Source organism: Megalopta genalis, chromosome 10, assembly GCF_051020955.1.
Source record: "Megalopta genalis isolate 19385.01 chromosome 10, iyMegGena1_principal, whole genome shotgun sequence".
Lineage (NCBI taxonomy): Eukaryota > Metazoa > Arthropoda > Insecta > Hymenoptera > Halictidae > Megalopta > Megalopta genalis.
In genome coordinates, this window is record NC_135022.1 from 11,706,320 (window position 1) to 11,729,729 (window position 23,410).

The 23,410-nt window shown below is 41.7% G+C and overlaps 1 protein-coding gene across 3 annotated transcripts in view; it reads right to left on the reverse strand.

Annotated features, from left to right (window-relative positions):
• The window catches only part of LOC117220218 (uncharacterized), a 92,549-nt gene that overhangs the window by 10,698 nt on the left and 58,441 nt on the right, over window positions 1-23,410 (reverse strand). The gene's annotated exons all lie outside the window — the stretch shown is intronic.

A 23,410-nucleotide genomic window follows, 5' to 3' on the forward strand; every position in this document is an offset into this window, starting at 1 on the left:
CCACTGAAATGTTACGATGCTTTTTATTGGATAGAATTCTTGGGTGAGATGGACACGTATCTGGGTCGATTTTAACTCGGTGTACCGAGAACACCAGACTCTTACTCATTTAACACAGCTTCCGTCTGACCGGTTACAGTAGGAGTAGCAACATGTCCAGAAATTATATTGTACCTTTTCCATTCCGGAGATACATATAACACTGTCATTAGAGACGTCAGCCTTCTACAAAGATCAATAGCACCACTGCCACAGGTTAAGATCTTAATGGAGCCGAGCTTCTCATGCAACACTGTCATCATTAGAAACGTCAACCTTCCGGAGATTAATAGCAAGACTGCCGCGGCTTAGAAATATTCTTGAACAAGAATCTAAATAGCCTCGCAGAGGCAACAATGAAAATTCTACGTTGCTCACCAAGCGATCTACGACTGCCAACATCTCTTCGATAAGCTGCAGTGTCATCGAACTATGCCTTCATAAACGTCCAAACATCTTCCTAACAGCTGAAAGATACGAGGAATCCGGCCTGAACACAAAACCCACCGAGCACTAGAAACGACCGACGTGTGTCGTTTTATAAGAATGGCAACATTGAATGTATCTTAGAGATGGTTCATCAATTTTCTTATAAATTTTTCTCTTTTGAATTTGCAAATCGATTCGATCATCTCCTACAAAAGAGTCTTGATGACGTCAACGATCTTAAAATAAAAGAGATGTGAAACCGGTCGAAACGACCGTCGTGGTAGGTTTAGTGTTAACACTTCCACGACCGCGCTAGAAACCTAACAAATTTTCGTAAAATTAAAATATTTCATTCGATTAAACACAAATTATGAGGCAAACTTACATGGCATCGATTACTTCTTCAGCATTCATACCTCTTGCAAATCTTAATCAAATGAAGCAATCATTTTTAACTTTTCATTAATCATCCATTACGTCGTCAACCGACTGAATTTAAAACGGGGAGATCTCCCCGTTCGGTTGGCTAAGTGTTAGAAACCTTCCCGATTGAAAAATTATCAACATCTCGGAACAACGTTTAGAATATCGTTGACTGAGAGTGGATCCAGACGACGATCCGGTCGATATACCGCCTATTTTAAAATACGTAGTCCCAAGGATGACCGGACTGAAGCGACGCGGTAATCCTCCCCGGTGTTTCTCTCGAAATCCCCATGGGACCAAGATATCGCGATCCTTCGAACGTGTTCCGATCGGTCGTTCAACTTTCGTCGCCACAGGACACGACGAGGGAAAGGGATAGGCACTCGAAGGTGCCGTAAATTAGGCTTTCCTCGGCGATGCTCCGAATAGTCCAAACGCCATTCTGCAACCACCACGTTAGAAACAAGCCTCTTCTACCCTTGTCTAGAATTCTCAGATTATCAACGGTGGAACGGTATCGCGTGTTCCCGAACGCAATCGTCGCACGCGCGTATCAGCGACCGCATTAACGTAATCAAATCGCATTACTTGCAACGGTATTGCATTACATCGAATCGGCATACCACGGCTACGACGTTCTTCTTCGCTACCCTTGTCTAAAATTCTTTGATTTTTCAGCCCTGAAACGATCCGCGCGTTCGGAACCCGAGTTGGGCGAATAGTATAATCTGACTCTAATCTGATTATGTATAATCCGAATGTATAGGTAATTTTAATTAATCTGAAATTAACGATTATGACTGACGTGAAATCTTTCGACGGGCGCAGGGAAAGCGATCGGCAATTTTATGATTCTGCATAATTATGTTAACACCGGGAAAGGGATGATTCCTGAGGTCATTTGAGTATATCAGTTGAATATCATACCTCAAGTGACTTCAGGAATCACCACTTTCCTGATGTTAACGTAATTATGGGACAACCTGTATAAGCAGTTTGAAATTGAACCGATCCAGAATGCACCGTATAAATCGATTCTAATAAATCGAATATGAAAACGAAACCAGTTAACAATTATTCGCATTATTATTGAAATAATTTGACAATCTCTGTTCGAAGAACTTAAATAAAGAATTATCCGAATAATTGATTCGAACAAGCGGAATAATCTATTCGAATAAATAGAATAATTTAATCGAACAGATAATTATACGAACAGTTTATTCGGGCAAATAAATAGAGAATAATTTATGACGAAAAGATATTCGATTAAAACACGAATTCATTCGGATAATGATCATGGATAAACACTTGTTCGAAACAATACTAAAAACGCCGAACTCCGCTCTCTCTCTGCTAAAATTCTCAAGCTGTCAATCATCTCGCAGCACGATAGGAGCAAAATTGGTGGACGCAGCAAATATCTCTGGGACCGCGGAGGTTAATTTCAATAATCCGCGCATCGAATCGACGACGGAAGCTCGAGTACGATCGCGGAACTGGAGCACTCGAGGCAACGATCGCGCGGTTTTCGATTCATTTATAATGGATCGCGCGAAGACGAAGTGGATGGCGGTTTCGGTTTGATATTCGGTGGATACTCGGCGGTCCAGCCGGCCGGAAGAGCGACGAACCGGCAGCGGCAGCAGCCCCGGGATCGGTTTTAATCGGCTAATCGAGCCCCGTCGTCGTCCACCGGTAACTTTCGAGCGGGTGAAACATTGTATCGTACACACTTTCTACCGCGTCCGCCGATCGACCACGTTCCTGGTCACGCATGGTCAGATACGTCCGGCTCCGAGCATTCGCAAGTTCAACGGCTGTTATGCAGGTCGGATGCACGCGGGGCTACACGTTCACGCGAATGATTTATGAAGTGTTCCACTGTATCTGCGATGTCGAATCTCTCCGGCCGGCCTTCTGCGCGGCCGAAAAAATCCGGGGCCTCTCCTCTCCTCTCTCTCTCTCTCTCTCTCTCTCTCTCTCTCTCTCGGTTTCTCTCTGCCTTTTTCTACACCCGGCTCGGCCGTGGGCGGCGACCGTGTTCAGGCATTAGAACGCCGCAGAAAAGTCTATCAACGGATCGCATACTTTGAACGGTGCGCGGAACCGCATTGGAAAATGCACCGTTGCAGTTTCTTATGCGCGCGAGATTAATTGCTGAAAATTCGATCGGGACGCAACGGCGCTTTAAGTAGTAACGGGTCGCGTTGGCTAGACCGGGAAACATCTACGCTATCGATCAAAGCTCTCGAACCTATATTGGTTTTATTTAACCCTCTGTCGGGGTGCTTCGTGATCCCGTCGAAATATTCTGCACGCTGATTGCCGCTAATGTGATGCGAGCCAATTGAAAACGTGACGTTCCCCTTGCACACCGTTTGGATCGACGGATTCTGTGATCTCGATCTGTGTGCTTATTATTATTTGTCTATTTTACTTCGGATATTGGATCGGTTTCTTTTGCTGGTTTGATAATCAAGAACAAGGTACCGGTAGCGAAAATGAATTATGGAAGGAGGACAACGTTGCTCCTGTAAATTAACACACAGTGGGAACTGTGTATCTAGAAATTATATGGAAATTATATAGAAATTATATAATAATTATACGGAAATTATATAAAATTATATAGAAATTACATAAAATTATATAGAAATTACATACAATTATATGGAAATCACACGAAATTATAGACAATCCTCGAATAACACGTCTAGACTGCGGATTTAATGCATTTATGACAAAAAACGAGTGAGTGAAATTTCTCATTGTGAAAAGATTAAATAACATTATCAATATCAACATACCATTTCTTACTAGTTGAGATTATTAAATAAATATAAAGCTAAATACGTAGTTAAAATATAAAATGAATATAACTATAAATAACGAAAGAAGGAACGCGTCGCTTCTATTCGTCGTCTGTTTCTTAAAATTGATACAATTTTTAGACAAATTTGCAAGCTTCGAATTGTTCATGGGAAACATACTTGTTAACGCGTTCACTATCAAGCCAGCGTTTCCGAAATACACACGAAATCGGAACAATCTGTTCAACAACATAACAGTAAAGCAGAGAAGATTTGTTACAGCAACTGTTTCCGTAATTCTGCTGCATCTCGTAGATGTCAACGAAGTTCGGCGTGCTTAATGGATCGTGATAAAAAATTAGCTTTCCAGTTCGATAAGAGAACTCCGTCGTTCACATATGACCGACGCGTGGCAGTCGTCGCGTTAACGAGGAACGTCTAAAATCTCGCGTCAGCCAATCACGGTGTCCTTGTCCGACTCTTGTTTTCCCGATCGTTAATAGAGAGATTAGTTACGATCGTTTTGATCGATGGCACGTGTCACGTCAGCGACTATTAGCGTCTCGGCGTCGGCGTTTCCCAGACGATAGAGTTAATAGTCATCGAATAAAGGATTCCGATTCACAGAGAAGTAATCCTAGCACAGCGTACGCGCCGCGCCGCGCCGGCTCGCGTTCCTGTTCCGCCACTTGAAATAGCAACCCCGCGAAGAAGGAATCTCTCGACAGGCCGAGTAATTGAATTGATAGAGCAGTCATCTAACAAACGATGAACCTCTGTTCGAGTGTCAGCAAATGGCCGAGCCATTACTCTCCTACCAGCGGTCGTCGGAACAGAGGGAGACTGTGCGCCTCTTCTACATCGTCGTCCATCAACGATCGCATTCGTCACTATCGACGGTTGCCGATGCGTGCCGCGATCTTCCAACCCGACGATAGATCCTAGGCGGAAATCACCAGTCGAATGATTTCTTCGAATCGATCTCGAGGGCTCGACGACTTCGAGGAACTGGAGCACTTTTTGAGCTGTGATTTTCAACAACCGCGAGCCTAACACTAGATTCACGGAACCCGTAAATCAACATGACGGGTCACTAATTTTTTAACTTACGATTATTCATATCGTAAAGACACATTTATGGGTTATTTATTCGATTTATATGTTACTTACGACAAATGTTACGATAACACTTGTTAAAGATCAGAATAAATGTCTTATTGTTACTTTTATAAACCAATATAAAACGGCTGTTTTTTGTGCTCTGTAAATCTAGTGTTAATATACATAATATATAATATATATTAATAAATATATAAATATTTAATATAAATATAAATATTAATATATATAATATTAACATATAATATATATAAAATTATATATTATTATATACATATTAATATAAATATTAATATATATATATGATATACATATATCTACAATATTTTATAACAATTCAGATGAGAATACGGGTTAATAATGACAACATGATTTTACTTTGCGGATTTTATGCATTTGTGACTGAGATGGATACAGTTTCCCTAATGAACGATAGTTAACCGTCAAGGTGCTGTAACTTTCTGAGAAAAACTCGTGAGACAGTTTCTTTGGGCTCATTTTAAAGTTCGAAGCTTTCTCTCTCGCTATCCTTCGTTCATTTTCGTAGAATCAATTTTTCCGTCGTTCAGCCGCTGGAAAAGTGAAGGTACTTTTCTTTTCCTGATTCTGTACTTTCAAATGCCTGCACGAAGTGGAACAAATTTTCATCAGGATTCGCATCAAGTCGCTTTCATAGATCAAAGTCTGCCCTTTACAATGACTCGAAGAAACGTGATCTACGATTTTGTCTCGCCATTTTGTCGCACTTCGAACGGAAAGTGTGTCCAGGCTTGCCACCCTGAGCTCGCACACCTCTATCTTTCCAAACTTTTTCGAACGATGCGATACCATATCCGAGCAAAATGAATAAGCGGAAACGAAAGAGGAGGCTTCACGCTTTAAAACGAGTCCAAGCGAACGGTCGCACGATTTTTTTTCACAAGGTTACGATACTTCGAACGCCGACCGTAGCTCACCGAAACCATTTAATTTTGCGAGCCTGTTTTCCGCGCAAGGATCAGACGGTCACGATCGGTGGGCACCGTAGGATCGGAAATCGATCTCGATCGGGATCGAGGCTCGTTACGGTCGCGAGTTAATCGCGACAACGAGGGGAACAACGCGTACACGCACGGCTCTGCTCGGATCAGCCCGGCGCGGCGCGCGTCTCGTGATTACGGGGCTCGCATTATGCAACGTTCCACAAAGTGTTCCGTTTTATCGGATTAATTACCGTCGGCTCTTTATTCCATTCTTCGGTTGATCCACGGCCGGTCAGTTGGCTCGCGTGCGCGTAACACGCTCGCCTCTTCCAGAAGCTGGTTTCGTTTTTGCGTGCGGCGCGTGACGCATCGACGGATTACCTTCGTTCCCGCGTTCATTAATATCGAGCGCACTTTCTCGCAAGCGCGTTTTTTCCGCGCGATTTTCCGCGCGGTTTTCTCCCGCTCTCGTCGCGATTCTTATCCGCGCGAGAACGAGACGTATCGAGGACGGTCGTGCTCGCGTTCAGGCGACAAGTGTTGTCGAACCTTGGGAAGTTCTGCGATAACACCGGGGAATCTGCGATTCCGCGGGACTTTCCTGCGGAATCGGTGACGTTATTCCCAAAGCGAGGTGGTCCGTGACTCATTCGATCGGCCCGAGGTTGCCAACAAGGAGAAGTCCCCGAGCGCGACGCTCGCTTTTCGACGAGATTCGGTAGAGTGATAGAGCTCGCGGAACTGAATCCAATGATACCCGGTTTCGGGTGCGGACGGCTTATAGTTTTTGAGATATTTAATGTTAAAATTGCTGGTAACAAAGCCGCAAAGATAAGCCGCTGCGCCGCGTCGCGTTCAGGCATGCCAGAGAAGTGCTCGCGAGTGGTGGGGGAACAGGACTAACACTCTCCATTAACACTGGATCTACCAAATCAGTCAAAATGACTGGTTATTCTGTATTTTTCTTTTACAATTTCTGCTATCAAAGAAATGTTTCTACGAGAAATCTTTAGATAAACTTCTTTGTTCGAGCATATACTAAAATGGAAATTGTCACGAGGTTTAAATAAATGCAAGCTTGTCGTTGTTATCAAATGTTACATATCGGTTGTGTTTAGGCGGTATTTATCGAGACCCAAAAATTTGAAAGTATAATTTGAACATTGTGGAAAAAAAATAAAAGAAAAAATTACTATATATTGTTTGACATTTGGCAAGTAGAAATTCAGTTCACTGCGGCGAACAAAAATGCAGAGATTCAACAACGCCTGTTCATTACTCAAAACTGTTACAAATTTGATGAAAGTTATTATGCAGAAGTTGCAAGAAAATTTCGTACAGAATATAGAAGAGAAAACTGTCTAGCAAGCATGCAAGTCAAAAGAATAATGTTGTTTACTAATTTTATCCACGAGTGAACCACATTCTTCATATTTTTTAATTATTCTTTTGATTCGCATGCTTGATGGACAGTTCTCTCTTTCATATTATGTACGAAATTTTCTTCCAATTTCTGCATAATTTTCACCAAATTTGTAATGGTTTTGAATAATAAACAGGTGTTGCCTCTCCTTTTTTGTTTGCAGCAATGTTTCTATTTGTCAAATGTTAAATGATATATGACGATCTAGTACAAAAAATGTAAATGGCGCGAAATTGAAGTGACACACGGAAATGAACACTCTTTAGATAGGCAGTGCTTGTTCTTTCGTTTATGGTAAGCAATACTCGTGTAAAATGAAGTAATTAAATTCTTCTCTGAAATGGACATCTTATCGGACTCGATATAAATTGGTGATTATTTTAGCAGACCACTAGAAACGGATCCAAGTTCCATCCTTCGAAAGATAATGATAAAGAGCTACAAAAGCACTCGATCGTCTAGAATCTGTGATCAAGGATTAAGTCCTTGAACCTGTTGTCTGAAACCTGAAACATCGTCTATCATACTAAACAATAGTTCATCTTATGAAAATGTCCCATCTTGTCAGAATTACAAGAAGTCTGGAATTATCCACCGTTCATAGATTAAGTCTCTCTTAATCCTATAGAACTGCCATCATTGCGGACAAAATTAATAAAAATTTCACATCGGCAGAAGCCTAAGTAAAATCCACTCAAGAATCCAAAATTGCTTTACAGTCTCGAGGTTAGGTTTGTCCGTGAAATTGTTGACCGACCCGAAAGCAAGGTCTAACTGAGAAGCTCGGAATTGCTCGTCACCGAAAGTTACTCCTTTCTTGAACCATCAGAGTCATCCCCACTCCAGACTCAGCTGTAGAGTCAGCTGCCGTTCGAAGAACCACTCTGCGCAACATTCTGTACCCACCTCGCTCCAAGGCTAGCTCCAGATTAATTATGCGAAATCGCTCGTGTGGCCAAGGTTAAGCCTGCATTGGACCCACGAAACAGACGTTAGCCAAGGAGCCAGCAACTATTGGGTTGGCAACTAAGTAATTGCCGATTTGTTCGATGAAATCAAAAATTTCTTTTTACTTGGAACGAAGTTCAATCTGTGATGTATTTTCCATTTTGTTCGATGACCTTTTGCCATCTCTCCGACAACTTGAAAATTCCACGCTCGTAGAAAGTCTGATCCTTTTCGGCCAAAAACTGAGTTAAGTGAGATTTTACAGCGTCATCGTCGTTAAAAGTTTTACCACGAAGGGAGTTGTCCAGGGATCGAAATAAGTGGTAATCCGATGGCGCGAGATCGGGGCTATATGGTGGGTGTAACATCGATTCCCAAGCAATATCCATCAATTTTTGCCGAGTGGACAAAGACGTGTGCGGCCTAGCATTGTCCTGCTGGAAAATGACACCTTTACGATCGACCAATTCTGGTCGCTTTTCCTTGACCGCTGCATTCAATTTGTCCAGTTGCTAACATTCACGGATAATAAAAAATAACATAATAATAATAATAATAATTTTACAATATAACATTTACGGATATCATAAAAATGGGAGTGAGAGACATCTATAACCGAAATCGGCGATTACTTAGTTGCCGACCCAATAGTTAGATATAGTTATATTATAATTATAAAGTTAGATACAGTTATAGACATGTTATAGTTAGATTGTCAATAATCGTAACCTCGAATAATCATATCCCCTCTTCACAAATTGTCCATTTTTGTGTACAATCAGAACGTTAATTAGAGAGGATTTACTATACTTCGTAGAATCACCAACATTTATCGAGGCTATCGATAGTAGAAGATGTCGACATAACATAATAATAATAATAATAATAATAATTTTGTAATATAACATTTACGGATATCATAAAAATGGGAGTGAGAGACATCTATAACCGAAATCGGCGATTACTTAGTTGCCGACCCAATAGTTAGATATAGTTATATTATAATTATAAAGTTAGATACAGTTATAGACATGTTATAGTCAGATTGTCAATAATCGTAACCTCGAATAATCATATCCCCTCTTCACAAATTGTCCATTTTTGTGTACAATCTGAACGTTAATTAGAGAGAGTTTACTATACTTCGTAGAATCACCAACATTTATCGAGGCTATCGATAGTAGAAGATGTCGACATAACATAATAATAATAATAATAATAATTTTACAATATAACATTTACGGATATCATAAAAATGGGGGTGAGAGACATTTATAACCGAAATCGGCGATTACTTAGTTGCCGACCCAATAGTACGATAAATTTAAATGGCGCGAAATTGAAAAATAACACTAAAAGATGGACACCCTTTGCAAAAGCAATCTACGAAGTAACTAAACGAAAATAGACGCGTAGGAAATCGCAGCAGCCGTAGCCGTCAGCCAATCGTCAGAGAATCGTCTGCCTGGCAAAGAAATAAATCTACTCGAAAGTGCGCTTCGTGTAGCCATACTGATTTCCTGAACGGTGCACTCTCTTTCCCAAAAGAAGCCATAGAAACGCTGACTGTCGCTGCATCTGGCCGGCCATTCATTTTGAAGATCCCGTGCACCGGGAACCTGTTCGACCAGAGCGAGCAGACGTTGGATCGTCGGTGATTCGCGTTTTCACGGTCCTCGCGCGATCGATTCGATCCCCGGCTGCCGGCGCACTCGCGAATCGCGGCTTTTTCCTCTCGCGTGTGTAGAACCGAAGAAACGACTCGGTCGTTCGCCACGCTCGATTGTTATACGTGTCTCCTGACACGGCTGCTTGCCGGGTGATGCACGGCCCTCGGTGTTCACGGTTTCCTTGGCTCGTAGATCGCTCGTAGATCGGCCGTTCGATCCGCGTGCCCGCGGGATTCCGCGGCGCGGATACGCGTCGCGGAACAATCACCGTTTCTTCTGTCTAATTGGACACGAGATCGATCAATTTTACGGGCCTCCGACAGATCTCATGGCGGAAACGGCACCGGGGGAAAAACGACAGAAGCGTGTCTAAGCAGGGTATCGTAAACTGTCAAGCGTAAACGACGCGAACCCGACTGCGGAAATAATCCTAAGCTCGGCTGACCGGTCGCCGCACAGTGGGCTATTCCGCCGATTTGGACGGTCCAAATCATTTCTAGTATTTGTTACATCGAACACGCGGTTTTGCAGCCCTTTCGCTGCCGCATTATACATATAATATTGTTGCGAATTACACCATTTCTCTCGCGTCGCGGCATTTTATTTACAACAAAGAATATTAAATATGACACAATTCGATACAAATACAATTCGGATCTTTCAGAAGTGGGATGTTGATCGTTCGACCGTCATCAACGATGTTGATGGTCCGATCTCGATTCTTCGATTGTCCGTTGGTAGCACATTTCCGAGGCAACCCCTATCTTCTATTATTCTTTAAGGAGTTGTTCACAACAGGGCAGTTTCACTTTACAGCGACTTGATTTGGACAAGTCGCAGTAACAATGTTAACCCCTTTGAAGTACCATTTTCTTCGTAATTACAATGATTAGAAGTTTTTAGTTTCTAATAGCTTTTAAGAAGACAAGAAACAGCTTATATTTACCGCGTGTCTACATTTACTTAAATGTTTCAATACCGATGACAAGAAATCAGAAGTTTAATCAGACCGAAGAGAACCGAACAGCGTTCATACTTAACGGGTTATTATTAGAAATCTCCTTAATGCCTTTGTGCGTGCTGCGTGCTCGATTTTAGCATTCGCCGTAGCTGAATGTAAAATTTATCGTAGGTTCTACGATTCTGTTACTAGAATCTGTATAGAACGTAAATGTTAATCTTGCAATCTATTTAGCATCCGAGATTATCGCGGAAGAAAACACAACCGCTGAAAGATAATTAACTCTTCGCACTCGAGGGGTGACACTAAAGCGCCGCTAAAAAATTGTTACATCGCGTTCCAAAGTGATTCTCAAATCATCAAAATCGTTCATATTTAAAGAGCTGCTAAAATTGTTCTATGCGTCACAAGACTCAATTTCATCTGCATAAAATGCACTAATTACAAATCACAGAAAATGGAAATACTGCAGTTCAGAATAACTATTTCGGATTCAGAGTTAAAATGTCTCCGAGTGCAAAGGGTTGAAAAATTCTGGAAACCCAGTTAAATAATAATTTGTACGAACAGCTTATATATATATATAATAATTTTATGTCGATGAAATTGAGTCTTGTGACGCATAGAACAATTTTAGCAGCTCTTTAAATATGAACGATTTTGATGATTTGAGAATCACTTTGGAACGCGATGTAACAATTTTATATATATATATATATATATATATATATATATATATATTTGGATTACCATCGGTTAAATAAAAAAAAATTCACAATATCCTCTTATATATATATAAGATATATATAATTCAATTGAGTTTGTGCTTAGACTTTAGACACGTTCGAATCGGTACGATTACACCGATCCGTTACAATCGTTTGCATCGAGGACAAATTAAGTTCTGACTACGTCTAATTTTCATCTAACTATATTCAACGAACAATTTGATCTTCTGGAAAGAATTTGTCGAGAGTTTAGTTCCTGACAAAATGGATGCTCTTTAGAAAGAAAAAAAAGAACGGAAAAGAACAAGCATTCCGGGAAATTTCGAGAATTTCGAGATTTCGCAGTTTCGGACCCGAGCTTCGTGGATCTAAAGATCGGTTTTCGACCCATCTCTACGAAAGATATCCCAGCGAGCAGCGTGCTCTAGCAACTTATTTCACGCCGATCACGAGTTACAGTTCTCCTGGTGTAGAAACCGGCAGGCGAGCTAGCCGAACACGGTGGCTGAACATCAATTTAATTAGCACGAAGTATCTCGTTTGCACGGCGTATTTCAATAAATCCAGTTGCACGAAAGAAGTGCATCCTCCGTGCGTTTCTGCAGGTTGTTTGCCCGCGGATTCAGACCGGTGTTCTCGTCGAGATCTAGACGCGGATCGTTTTGTGAACGCGCTTCCAGCGACTTCCTCCTCGAGCGTGCTACGAAAATAATTTTTCCAAACGCGATCGTTGATCCGTGATCTCGAGTGTCGGGCGTCGCAACGTTCGATGCGTTCCGTGGGAGTGAGAGTGAGAGTGAGAGCGAGAGAGAGAGAGAGAGAGAGAGAGAGAGAGAGAGAGAGTGGAAGAGGGAGAGGGAGAGAGAGGGAGGGAGTGGAAGAGGGAGAGGGAGAGAGAGGGACTTTTTCTCTCTTTTCTCTCTCACGTGAGAGTGAGAGGGAGAGAGAGAGAGCGAGAGTGAGAGAGAGAGAGAGAGAAAGAGAGAGAGAGGGAGACAGAGGGAGGGAGTGGAAGAGGGAGAGGGGGAGAGAGGGACTTTTTCTCTCTTTTCTCTCTCACGTGAAAGTGAGAGTGAGAGTGAGAGAGAGAGAGAGAGAGAGGGAGAGGGAGAGAGAGGGACTTTTTCTCTCTTCACGCTCATCTCCCCCACTTTCATTTTGCTTCCTTATCGCGAGACGTCAGGATTGATCGGTCGCATCTACATAATATTATCGCTTATTTATTCTGCCGGCTGTCGCTGAAACGGGCTCCCGTATCATTAATTACGCTGATGAGTTCTGTGACGCGGCGATCGAACTGGCGAATCGATGCGTCGATGCTGTGCTTGTGCCAGAGTCTCTCTCTCTCTCTTTCTCTCTCTTTCTTAGTCTTCTCCGACGCCCTCTTTCTCTCTCAACCTTAGTCTTCTCCGACGCTCTCTCTTTCTCTCCAATGATCAATAAACAACGATCCGCGTCAAGGAGACCCGGTGCCGGAAACTGGAATCCCGCGATCACTTCCTTTTCGCGACTTTCGAACGATTCCAGTCGATACAAGACGGAAATTTCGATGATCGGCCAACGAGGCTGTGCTTCATCTCGTGTGTTTCCAGTCGGGAAGCTTCGAGGAGTCGCAGGAAATGATACTCTGGGTTTATGCTCGTTTCAGTTTACGCTGGCTTGAATTTTTAGCCGAGTTCTCCATCGCAGGGTTATCGAACAGGTCTGGGAGAAAATAGATTTTTGAAACAGTGAGCGGACTATAAATATAGTTATCTTCTCATGTGATACAGAATTTGGCAAATCTACTTTTCTGAGTCAGTTGTTACGGATGTTACAGAGTTGAATATATTTCCATATGTAACTATCGTTTCAGAAAGAATTCATTGACTAAATTCTGTGTTACATGACCAAATAAAGATATTTATAGTCTATTTACTATTTCGAAAATCTATTTTACTTCTGCCCTGCTGTTGAAAGGGTACTTAAATACTATTTAAGTAAGCTGGTTCTTTCGAAAAGCTGTTTGAAGAAAATGGAAGACGATTTTTATTGTTCAGTTTTCCAATGTTTTCTCAATCTTGTATTTCATCTATTAATTTTTCTCTTCAGTACAAAAATATCTGCAGTCTAGTCATAATTCAATTTAATTTAATATAATTTAATCGAATTGAATTGACTTGAATTTGATCGAATTTAATTTAATACAATTTAATCGAATTGAATTGACTTGAATTTAATCGAATTTAATTTAATATAATTTAATCGAATTGAATTGATTTGAATTTAATCGAATTGAATTGATTTGAATTTAATCGAATTTAATTTAATGTAATTTAATCGAATTTAATTTAATGTAATTTAATCGAATTTAATTTAACATAATTTAATCGAATTGAATTTAATGTAATTTAATCGAATTTAATTGAATTTGATTGATTTATGTATACGGATTGACACACATTTCTACAATAACGGAGCAGAAACGTATCGTATTTCATCTGACACAGAAAATCAGCGAATCAGCGAATTAGGTAAACAGTTTATATAAACTTGTTTACAATTTCGTGACATCGGCTGCGAATATGTCTATTTTATCGCTGTTGTAATAATAACAGCTTCGGTTAAAATTGGCGTCCAGCGATTAGCTCGATCGAAAAGTATTTCTACAGTGGACAGAAGGAAATCGATTATTGTAGGTAGAAAATCGCCCGCTCCACGGCTATGTCCTGGCTTAACCGATGGAAACACGCTAAAAGGGTAAACATGTAGGATGATTTCGGGATAAGGTGGGTCCCTGGACCTCACCGCGGATCCAAGCGCCGCGCGCGGCGCCGCGTCGGTCTCTTGCAGATTGTAATCTCTGAACGCTTGCGAGCGAGCGGGAAATAACTGCAACGATATGAACCAGAGATGCAGAAACTTGTGACACTTTCTAGTTGTCAGTGTAAAATACTTTCTACCGAATTTAACGTAATCTGCTCCACTTTCGTCCGTCACAAAGCGTCGTGCAAATTCCTATCTTTAAATATGATTTCACGGAAACCAATTTCTTCTGGTAAAAATATATTCGCTCTCCGCAAATTCGTAGCTAAAACCATTACTTGCTAATTAGAGATTTACAGTCTGGTAGGAATTAGGCTGCGGACTTCTATGGAAATAGAAATGTACCATACGCTCGATCGAAAACTGTAGTTGATTCTTTCATCGCGTAGGATAAAAGCCTGCAAAATAAAGATGTAGGCTTCCATTACAAGAAACAAAGTTACCCTCCGAATAACAAGATAAAACATAATAAAAAGAAATAAATGACATATTTGTATTTCTACCTTGAAATCGAGTAACTTTTTTGTATTTAACAGTCTCCCGGAAAAAAATATTTTCCCCTGTTGTTCTCGAAACATTTATTGGCTTGTTGCGGAAGTAATTTCGGTTTTCTTCTGTAAGCTATTTTTTTGTAATCTATTTGGAAAACCGAAATTACTTCTGCAACAACGCAGCAGATGCAACTTAGAAAAGAACCCATCTGTACACTGAGTGAACGAAATATAACTTGTGTGTGTGTGTGTGTGCGTGTGTGTGTGTGTGTGTGATTTTTAAATACAATACTTGTTTTTGATAAAATTATGTTGATAAAGGAAATACAACAGATAGTTAGTTTTAGTTATTTTATTTTTTATAATATATATCTTCTTCCACCGGGTAAATAAAACAGATAACATGAGAGATTATTTGGTTTAACACATTGACTGTCAAGCTGCCTATTTCGGAGAAATCTGTTCTAGATGCTCACATTCTTTTTACATAAATAAATAAACAATAATAAGTAAATGATAATAAACAAATCCTTCTTGTTCTATCACGAGGTACAGTAAATTCTTCCGAATTGACGCTCAGATTGTGCACAAAAATGTAATGATAACAGAAACATACGGGAGGATTGCGGTATCATTAGTGATAATTAGACTACGGATTAACAAAATATTGAAAACATTTAAAGAATTTAAAAACATTATTGAATTATTTCCGACTGTATAGCTCTGTACATCTCCCGCATCTCGCAATTAAGCGGAACAGTCTTTATTTTGTCTAATAGTCCGCTGTCTAGTTATAATTATTTCTAGATTATGCTTCCAGCGTGCTTCAGCTACGCAGTTGACCATCCCATAAGTAACACCGTTCCCAGAAAAAGCATTGCTTATGCTATGACCTAATAATTTGAAGAAGAAAGATCGGATATTGCAATTATCCAAATAGCAGCACAGTAATTTCTCCCTAATTTGCGCTCGGATTGCGCACAAAAATGTACAATCTGGCCCTCGATCAGGGAGAATTTACTACATATCGTAGCTGCGAACGTGCTAGAAGGTCGCAGTCTTCGCGACGAGTAAACAATTCGAACTGATCGAGTTCTTTCTTTCGGCATAAAAAACGTTCCCAGGCATTTTCTAAAACCGAAAGAGACTCTCCTGAAAACGCGAGGATCCGCCGCAGTGCCCCCGCAGCGCGATTCAGCTGGCACGTAGAATCATTCGGAAAAATGTAAAGTTTCAATTGTTCGAACGGCGAGTCGATGGCCGAACTAGATCGAACTCGAGACAGTTCGAACGTCATCCAGCGCGGAACGCTTTCGCGAACTTCTTCTAAACCGGCGGGCTCGCTCTTTTTGTTTCAGGAAGCTGGCAGAATATCGGAGTCGGATCCGAGTGGCCAGGCCATGAAGCCTCGGTACTACTCACCTTGAGAAGGGGGGGAAAAAGTGCTCTGCGCGATCGTGCTCGGCCGGGAACACTTCCTTTCGGAGTCGCAAAGGCTTTTTCCGCACGGCGGAGTTTCGCAACATCGGGGGGGCCGGGGCTCCATCGGAGGCGTAAATATAAATATCATACCCCGGTGGATGTGCAGAACGCCGCGCAAAGAAAGGTGCGCGCGTGTAATATACTTTCGAGAGCATCCGACTTTCGTGTACCACCTACGGACTCTCGCTATTGTTTACCGCGAAAAACTGCACGTCCGAAGAAGAACCTCGCGTCGTCTCTGTTGCAGCTTTTCGAACTCGGCGCGAGTCGTATAAGACACTCGAAGCCGGACAGTTTTTACGTTCGCGAGCCGCAGCGATGCTCGCGTCTGTTTCTTATTTCTTATTCCTCGTCGACGACCAACGGAGGTATTCGTTAATTACCAGAAGTTCGAGCAGAATAAGCTCTCGCGGTCAATTTTCTCTGCCACACGCATGGAGCTTCGGCGTTCCTCGAAAGAATTTCCCGCTTCAATTTCATTCGAGAACCACACCCCGAAGCAATCACTCTTTGAAATCAAAGCACCAAGAATTAATTAATTATGAACGACCAGCCGGCTACGCTTTTTTCCAGGATAAGTGGAATCGGTGCTCAAAGCCAGACACTTATTCTCCGCACGGAGCCCGCGCACACACATTACAAAATAATTCTTCTCTTAATTTCAATTTAATTCCTCCTTGGCGGGCCCGTTCTCCACACACTCGAAGCGAACAGAACTAATTAATTATAAAGAACAGGCGCAAAACCCCGGCTCTTTTATCTTCGAGATAAGTAGAACAAGCCCTCAAAGTCGGGCTGCTTAATCGCGCCGCGTGGCCAGATTCTACTCCGTTTCTTCTTCTTTCAACGGAGCCATTTTCTCGCGCCTTTCTCGCGCTTTTCTCGGCCCCGAGGCGGATCCCAGGTTTCCGGCAGTCGGAAAATTGGGAGATGCAGTTTTCCGAGGACGTTGACGAACGGCGTCGCGCGGAAATCGTTCAGTCATCCACCGAGACTAGAACGCAGTCTTCGGGAATTTTTTTCAACACCGGATGTCGAGTTATATTGTCGTTGCGAATTTTCGGTGATTATTAAATCCTTGCCATACTTTAACCTGTTAAACACGAACGCTATTCCGTTCTCTTTCGTCTGAATAAAATTCTGATTTCTTGTCATTCATATTTAAGCATTTAAGTAAATGTTTGACTCGTAATAAATATAGATTATCTTCTCTCTTCTTAGAAATTATTATAATCGGAAATCTTTTAAATAATGTAACTATGAAAAAAGTGACACGACAAGGGGTTCAACGAGGTCCGATATTTATATTATCTTTCATATTATTACTCTGTCATCAGCTTATTTGGTTTGGGGGGGGGGGTCCCTCGAGCTTCCGAATATTATTTTCTCCATTGCTTCATTCGTTTGCATGACAATACTGGATACAACAAAATTATCGCAAGGCTTCCTCTCGGCGTCTTTTGTAGTTTCAAATAATAAATAAAAACGAAAATATTCTGATTATAGTTAACACGAATGAAAACGACGGTATCGCGGAAAATCGGGAGCTTTACCATACGTTCCGATGACAGTAAACCGAAAGACTTCCAATGTTTCCGAACCGTCGAGCGAAAGAAACGGCTTTGCTTATCCGGCGCGACCGGATCCCGTGTTACGTCTTGATTCTCGCGGCAATTTTCCCGCGCGATCCTCGCGCTTTCCTCGGCCGGGCAAGCCTGGCCGATTTCACGGCCGTGGGAAAACAGGGTTGCGAGAGAGTTTTCGATCGGATCGGAGCCGGGTTCGCAACAGGGGCGTCGACGGACGGCGTCGATCGGGCATCATTCATGCGTGGCCCGGTCGCCTAACGGAAACGGGTTCTATTTTTCCGAATTCGCTGATAACCGAAACGAGTTTGCCGGCCGCCAGCCAGCCCCGGCGGGTCGCGGAGCCGGCCAGGCCGGGTGTCAGCCGGTCTCGATAGATAGTCTTACTATTTAAATGACATTGGCAGCGAGCACGGCCGTGCAATTTTAAACGGCCGGCTACCAGCCGCGGCGAAGGTTGATATACAGATTTCGCGGTGAAGGTCGGTTTACAATATCCGGTATCCGAGGCTCCACGGTATTCCGCGGCAACGCGCACACAACCGTGGCGGTCCGCAACAGAATCCGCGGTGTGCTTTCTCTCGAGCCGAGCCGAGCCGAGCCGAGCGCGCGCACCGCCTCCTCTACGGGATACGTCAGCCCAGCGCGAAAATAATTGCTCCCGTCCGACGGAAAGTACAAATTTATCGGTCCTCTTTTTCTCTTCACCTCCCCCTCCCCTCCTGCCATTCCGGCACCACTCTTTCCGCCTCTCTTCCCGCGCCCGCTCTCTCTCTCTCTTTTTCTCTCTCTCTCTCTCTGCCATCGCAGTCTACTTCCTTCTCCATCGGCGTTCGATAGCGTCGCCAACGGTGAAACGCGACGGCAATCGCGCAGCCGGAGAGCGGTGACTGAATTCTGAATAGTTTGAACTTCGAACGGCTCGAACCGGGGCTGTAAATAATCCCGCCGATTCGGGGGTCCTCCCTTGCCATGGGTTCTCCTGTTTTCGGCTGTTCGAAGTGCTTCGAACTTGGCGGATTTCGAGGCCCCCAGCACGACTGGAAATTACGTGTGAAATTGAAACTGTTGTCATTTTGCTATTCGATGATTGAACAGTTTCGAATTATGCTGGAATTAATGTTGTCGCTCTCTTTTCTGGGCTGTTTTGTTTTATTCGCTTCCATTGGTTCGTACGAAACTCGTAAAACAAGTTCGTACAGTTCGTAGAATGTGAACTTTGAACTGCTACGAACGCAGCTGCAAGTTAGATTCGAACAATGGATAGACCGTTTTGTTGGTTTCTATTGTTTCATAGTAGAAAGAATTCGAAACAATCTTAAACTTCTTCTACGAACTTATTAATCAGGCAGGTTGGATAATCTGAACTTTGAACACTTTTAAATGGAGTTAAAAATAAGGGTTGAACATTGAATAGAGTCTTTCACTTTCAAGTACTGTATTGTAGTCGAAAGAATTCGAAGTTTGATTATGAACGAATTAATTCACTTAGGTTGAACAATTTGAACTTTGAACATTGCTAAATGCAGATGTAAGTAAGGTTTGAACATTGAACAGATTCCTTTGCTCTCTTGTACTGCATCATACTCGAAATAATTCGAAAGAGTTTGAACTTTGACTACGAATTTATTAATTCACTCAGGTTGAACAATTTGAACTTTGAACACTGCTAAATACAGATATAAGTAAGGTTTGAACATTGAACAGAATCTTTTGCTCTCTTGTACTGCATCATACTTAAAATAATTCGAAAGAGTTCGAACTTTGACTATGAACGTATTAATTCACTCAGGTCGAACAATGTGAACTTTGAACACTGCTAAATGCAGATATAAGTAAGGTTTGAACATTGAACAGAATCTTTTGCTCTCTTGTACTGCATAATATTCGAAATAATTTGAGAGTTCGAACTTTGACTATGAACGTATTAATTCACTCAAGTTGAACAATGTGAACTTTGAACACTGCTAAATGCAGATATAAGTAAGGTTTGAACATTGAACAGAATCTTTTTCTTTCTTGTACTGCATAATATTCGAAATAATTCGAGAGTTCGAACTGTGACTATGAACGTATTAATTCACTCAGGTTGAACAATTTGAACTTTGAACACTGCTAAATGCAGATATAAGTAAGGTTTGAACATTGAACAGAATCTTTTTCTCTCTTGTACTGCATCATACTTAAAATAATTCGAGAGTTCGAACTGTGACTATGGACGTATTAATTCACTCAGGTCGAACAATTTGAACTTTGAACACTTCCAACTGTAGGCATAATTAAGATCTCAACATTGAATAGATTCTTTCATTTTCTTATAACGTATCATACTCGAAAGAATTCGAAACAGTTCGAACTTCGACTGTGAACTTGTTCATTCAGATAAATCGAACAATTTGAGCTTTGAACAGGTCGAACACTGAGTTTCCACTTTACTTGATCGGTCTTTCCTCAATCTCAAATTAGGTCTTTCCTCTGTTTCAAACTAGGATAACTTTGAAACGGTTCCAACAAATTTTAAAGATTTATTGCTTCATCAAATTTGTGTATGTTGATTTTGGAACCGTTCAAAACGACACTGCAGGGTTCACATTTTGAATAGTCATTCTTCATCAAAGTATTCAAACTTTGAATCATGTCGAACCAATTGAAGAATCTTACTGGTCAGATCAGATTTAGACGATTCAAACAAAGGGCGATTCGATTAAGCAGACCTCCATCGAAAGATTATAAAAGAAAGTCTTCGATCGTGTAGAAAAATATGAACAAAATTTCATATTGTTTGTCAAGAGTGATCGAAGTTCCATAAACAGTTTATATACACCGAAATTCTCCCATCTCCAATTCGAACATGAATTCATACTTGTTACATTCAAGAGGCCGAACTTTGCAGCAGCTTAAATCAGATCAAGAATCTCATCGAACGTTTGAACAAGAACGTTAATAATGAAATATATTTCTAGATACAGAAGTAAAATATTCCGATTGACGATCGTACAGAAATAGTTCGAAGTTCCTCGAACAGTTCGAGCACAGAAATTCCCACAACTCCGTTGATCCGATCGCTCGATCGCGAGCACGCATCGTTCACCGATCCGAGAGGTTCGTTTCCGTTTCCTCTTCGAACCCCTTAACGATCCGTTTTATAATTATTTAAAAGCTGCAAAAAGGCCTAGCGATTTAGCGGCTCGAAACTCCGCTCGCAGACACGAACGAGTTGATTTACGATCGGTCGAGCGTATCTCCGTCCTGGAATTTCATCGTGACTGATTGTGACGATGACTCGGGTGTTGAAGTGCATCCTCTCTCCCCCTTTTTTCCCCGGGTGTCGTCAACGTTCGGACGTCTCGAACGTTGTTGCGCAAGAACTCGCGAAATCCTGACGATAAGATGGAAGCGCGATTGGTTTTGTGCCGGTTCGCGCGACGGCGACGTCCACGAACTCGGCGACGTGTAAAAATAAATGCGGGACGATCTTCACGTATATTTAACCCTTGCACTCGACGCCATCTTGGATTCTGGGCACCTCGGAATTTCGGACGACCACGAAAAATAATTATTTCGATGCCGTGGGATTTTTCAATTCTGCCGGAAAGAGTCGTTCCGATGCCGTGAGATTTCTCTAATCTTGCGTTCAAGTTTATAATTTCCGTCAGTTAAACAAATAAATAATTTTGTCGGGGGAATCATCTAGTTATCATGCGATTCTATTTTTCTAATATCGTTGGAAAACATTGTTATCATGCCATTCTATTTATCTAATTTCGTTGAAAGCAAAAATTATTGTTACGTCCTACTATTTTTTTATTTTGTTAGTGGAACCGTTGTTAGGCTGTTCGACGTGTCCAATTCTGATAAAAATAATCGATTCGATGTCGCCCGATTTTTGATTATGCTAATATTATAGTAATGTTAATAATGCAACTATTTATCCATTTCTCACTGGATATTTGAAAGTAATACTTCAACGAACGAATTATTGTTAGCGTCTTCTGGTAGTTAACCATCGTACTAATAATAAACGAAGCAACATGCAGCTCTATCCGAGGATAAAACAGATGAAAACGTATAAATGCAATAATATACATAAATATAATTCGATCTAAACGATACTGAAAATGAAGTCGGAATGCATTTACTCCACAAGATTACTCCAACAAAACTCGTGCACCAAAGTACCTTTTAACCAGTCAACTGTTGCAGTCTCTTTAAAAAGTGCTCAAGTTCCTGTAATTATACTGTATACGTTTGACTTTCTCCCCAATTTGTTTAAATACGACACTTTCATAAACTATACAAGTATCACAGTATATATATATACTGTGATACTTATATATATACATATTTATATATTATATACATATTTATATATATATATATATATATATATATATATATATATATATATATATATATATATCCTTCTTAACCAATTAGCCGCGTTCGACGAGTTATGCTCGTCATAAAGGAATGGCACAATTTTTTGTTATGACGTGTATACTCGCCAAAAACGGCTAACCGGTTAAAGACACCGATTACAGAAATAAATACACATATTTTTCTGTCGAATGAAGTTCACTCAAACGAAATGAGGTACAACGATCGTTCGACAACAGCAGAGCGGTGCAAAAATGGTACTCTGCGGTATCGTCGCTACATAAAGGGCCATGTATTACGAACTTTACGGCGCGGACGCTTCGATTAAACGAAAGTAGAAGCGAGATTAAATTAAGGGGAAAAATCCGAGCCCATTCTGCCGAGAATAGTATTATACTTGGAAGGGGCCGGGAGGGTGACCGCGCGGTCTCGACACATGTTTTTCGGGCCCGTTTCTCAACGGAGTCGTTAAGACGCATACCTGCGGGCCCGAAAGACGATCGTCGACACGCCGGAACAGTACCTGTTGTGCGGAATCGCGTTTTTCTGCGTGGGACAATCGGAAAGAGACGCGCGTTCGCTCGGGGAATCCCCCTCCCTCCCCAGCCCCGTGCCGGTTCTTCCCCATCCCCCGCCGTTTGCCGGCTGAATGACGTTTTGGCGTGCAACCGGTTTGCCAGCGAAGGAATTTCTACGAAATTAAACGTCCCCGATAAAAATATGGCCGGGCTTCGGCTGTCTCGCCGATAAATTAGAAGGCTTCGTTCTAGATCGTCGTATAAATAAATATCAGCCGGTCTCTCGCTCGCCGTAAATACAGGATGGAAAACGGGACTGGAGTGTGTCGCGAATTCCCGGTGAAAACCGCGCGTCGAATAGAAACGAACAGCTTCCATTGGCCGAGCCGCCGGCCGCCGGAAACCTTACCGTGGAATCCGCGAAACATAGATTTTTAGATCTCGCGACGCGAGATACCGGGACATTTCTGCGCTGGCTCTGCTAGCAGCAAAAGTGGCCAATTTTTGGAACTTCTCCATTTTTAGAGAACAAGGCACTGGGTCACAACTGTTTCGTAAGACGAAAATACAGCACATTGTCATATTACATAGGAACTTATTGATTACAGAAGTAACTTCAGCATTGTCGGAATT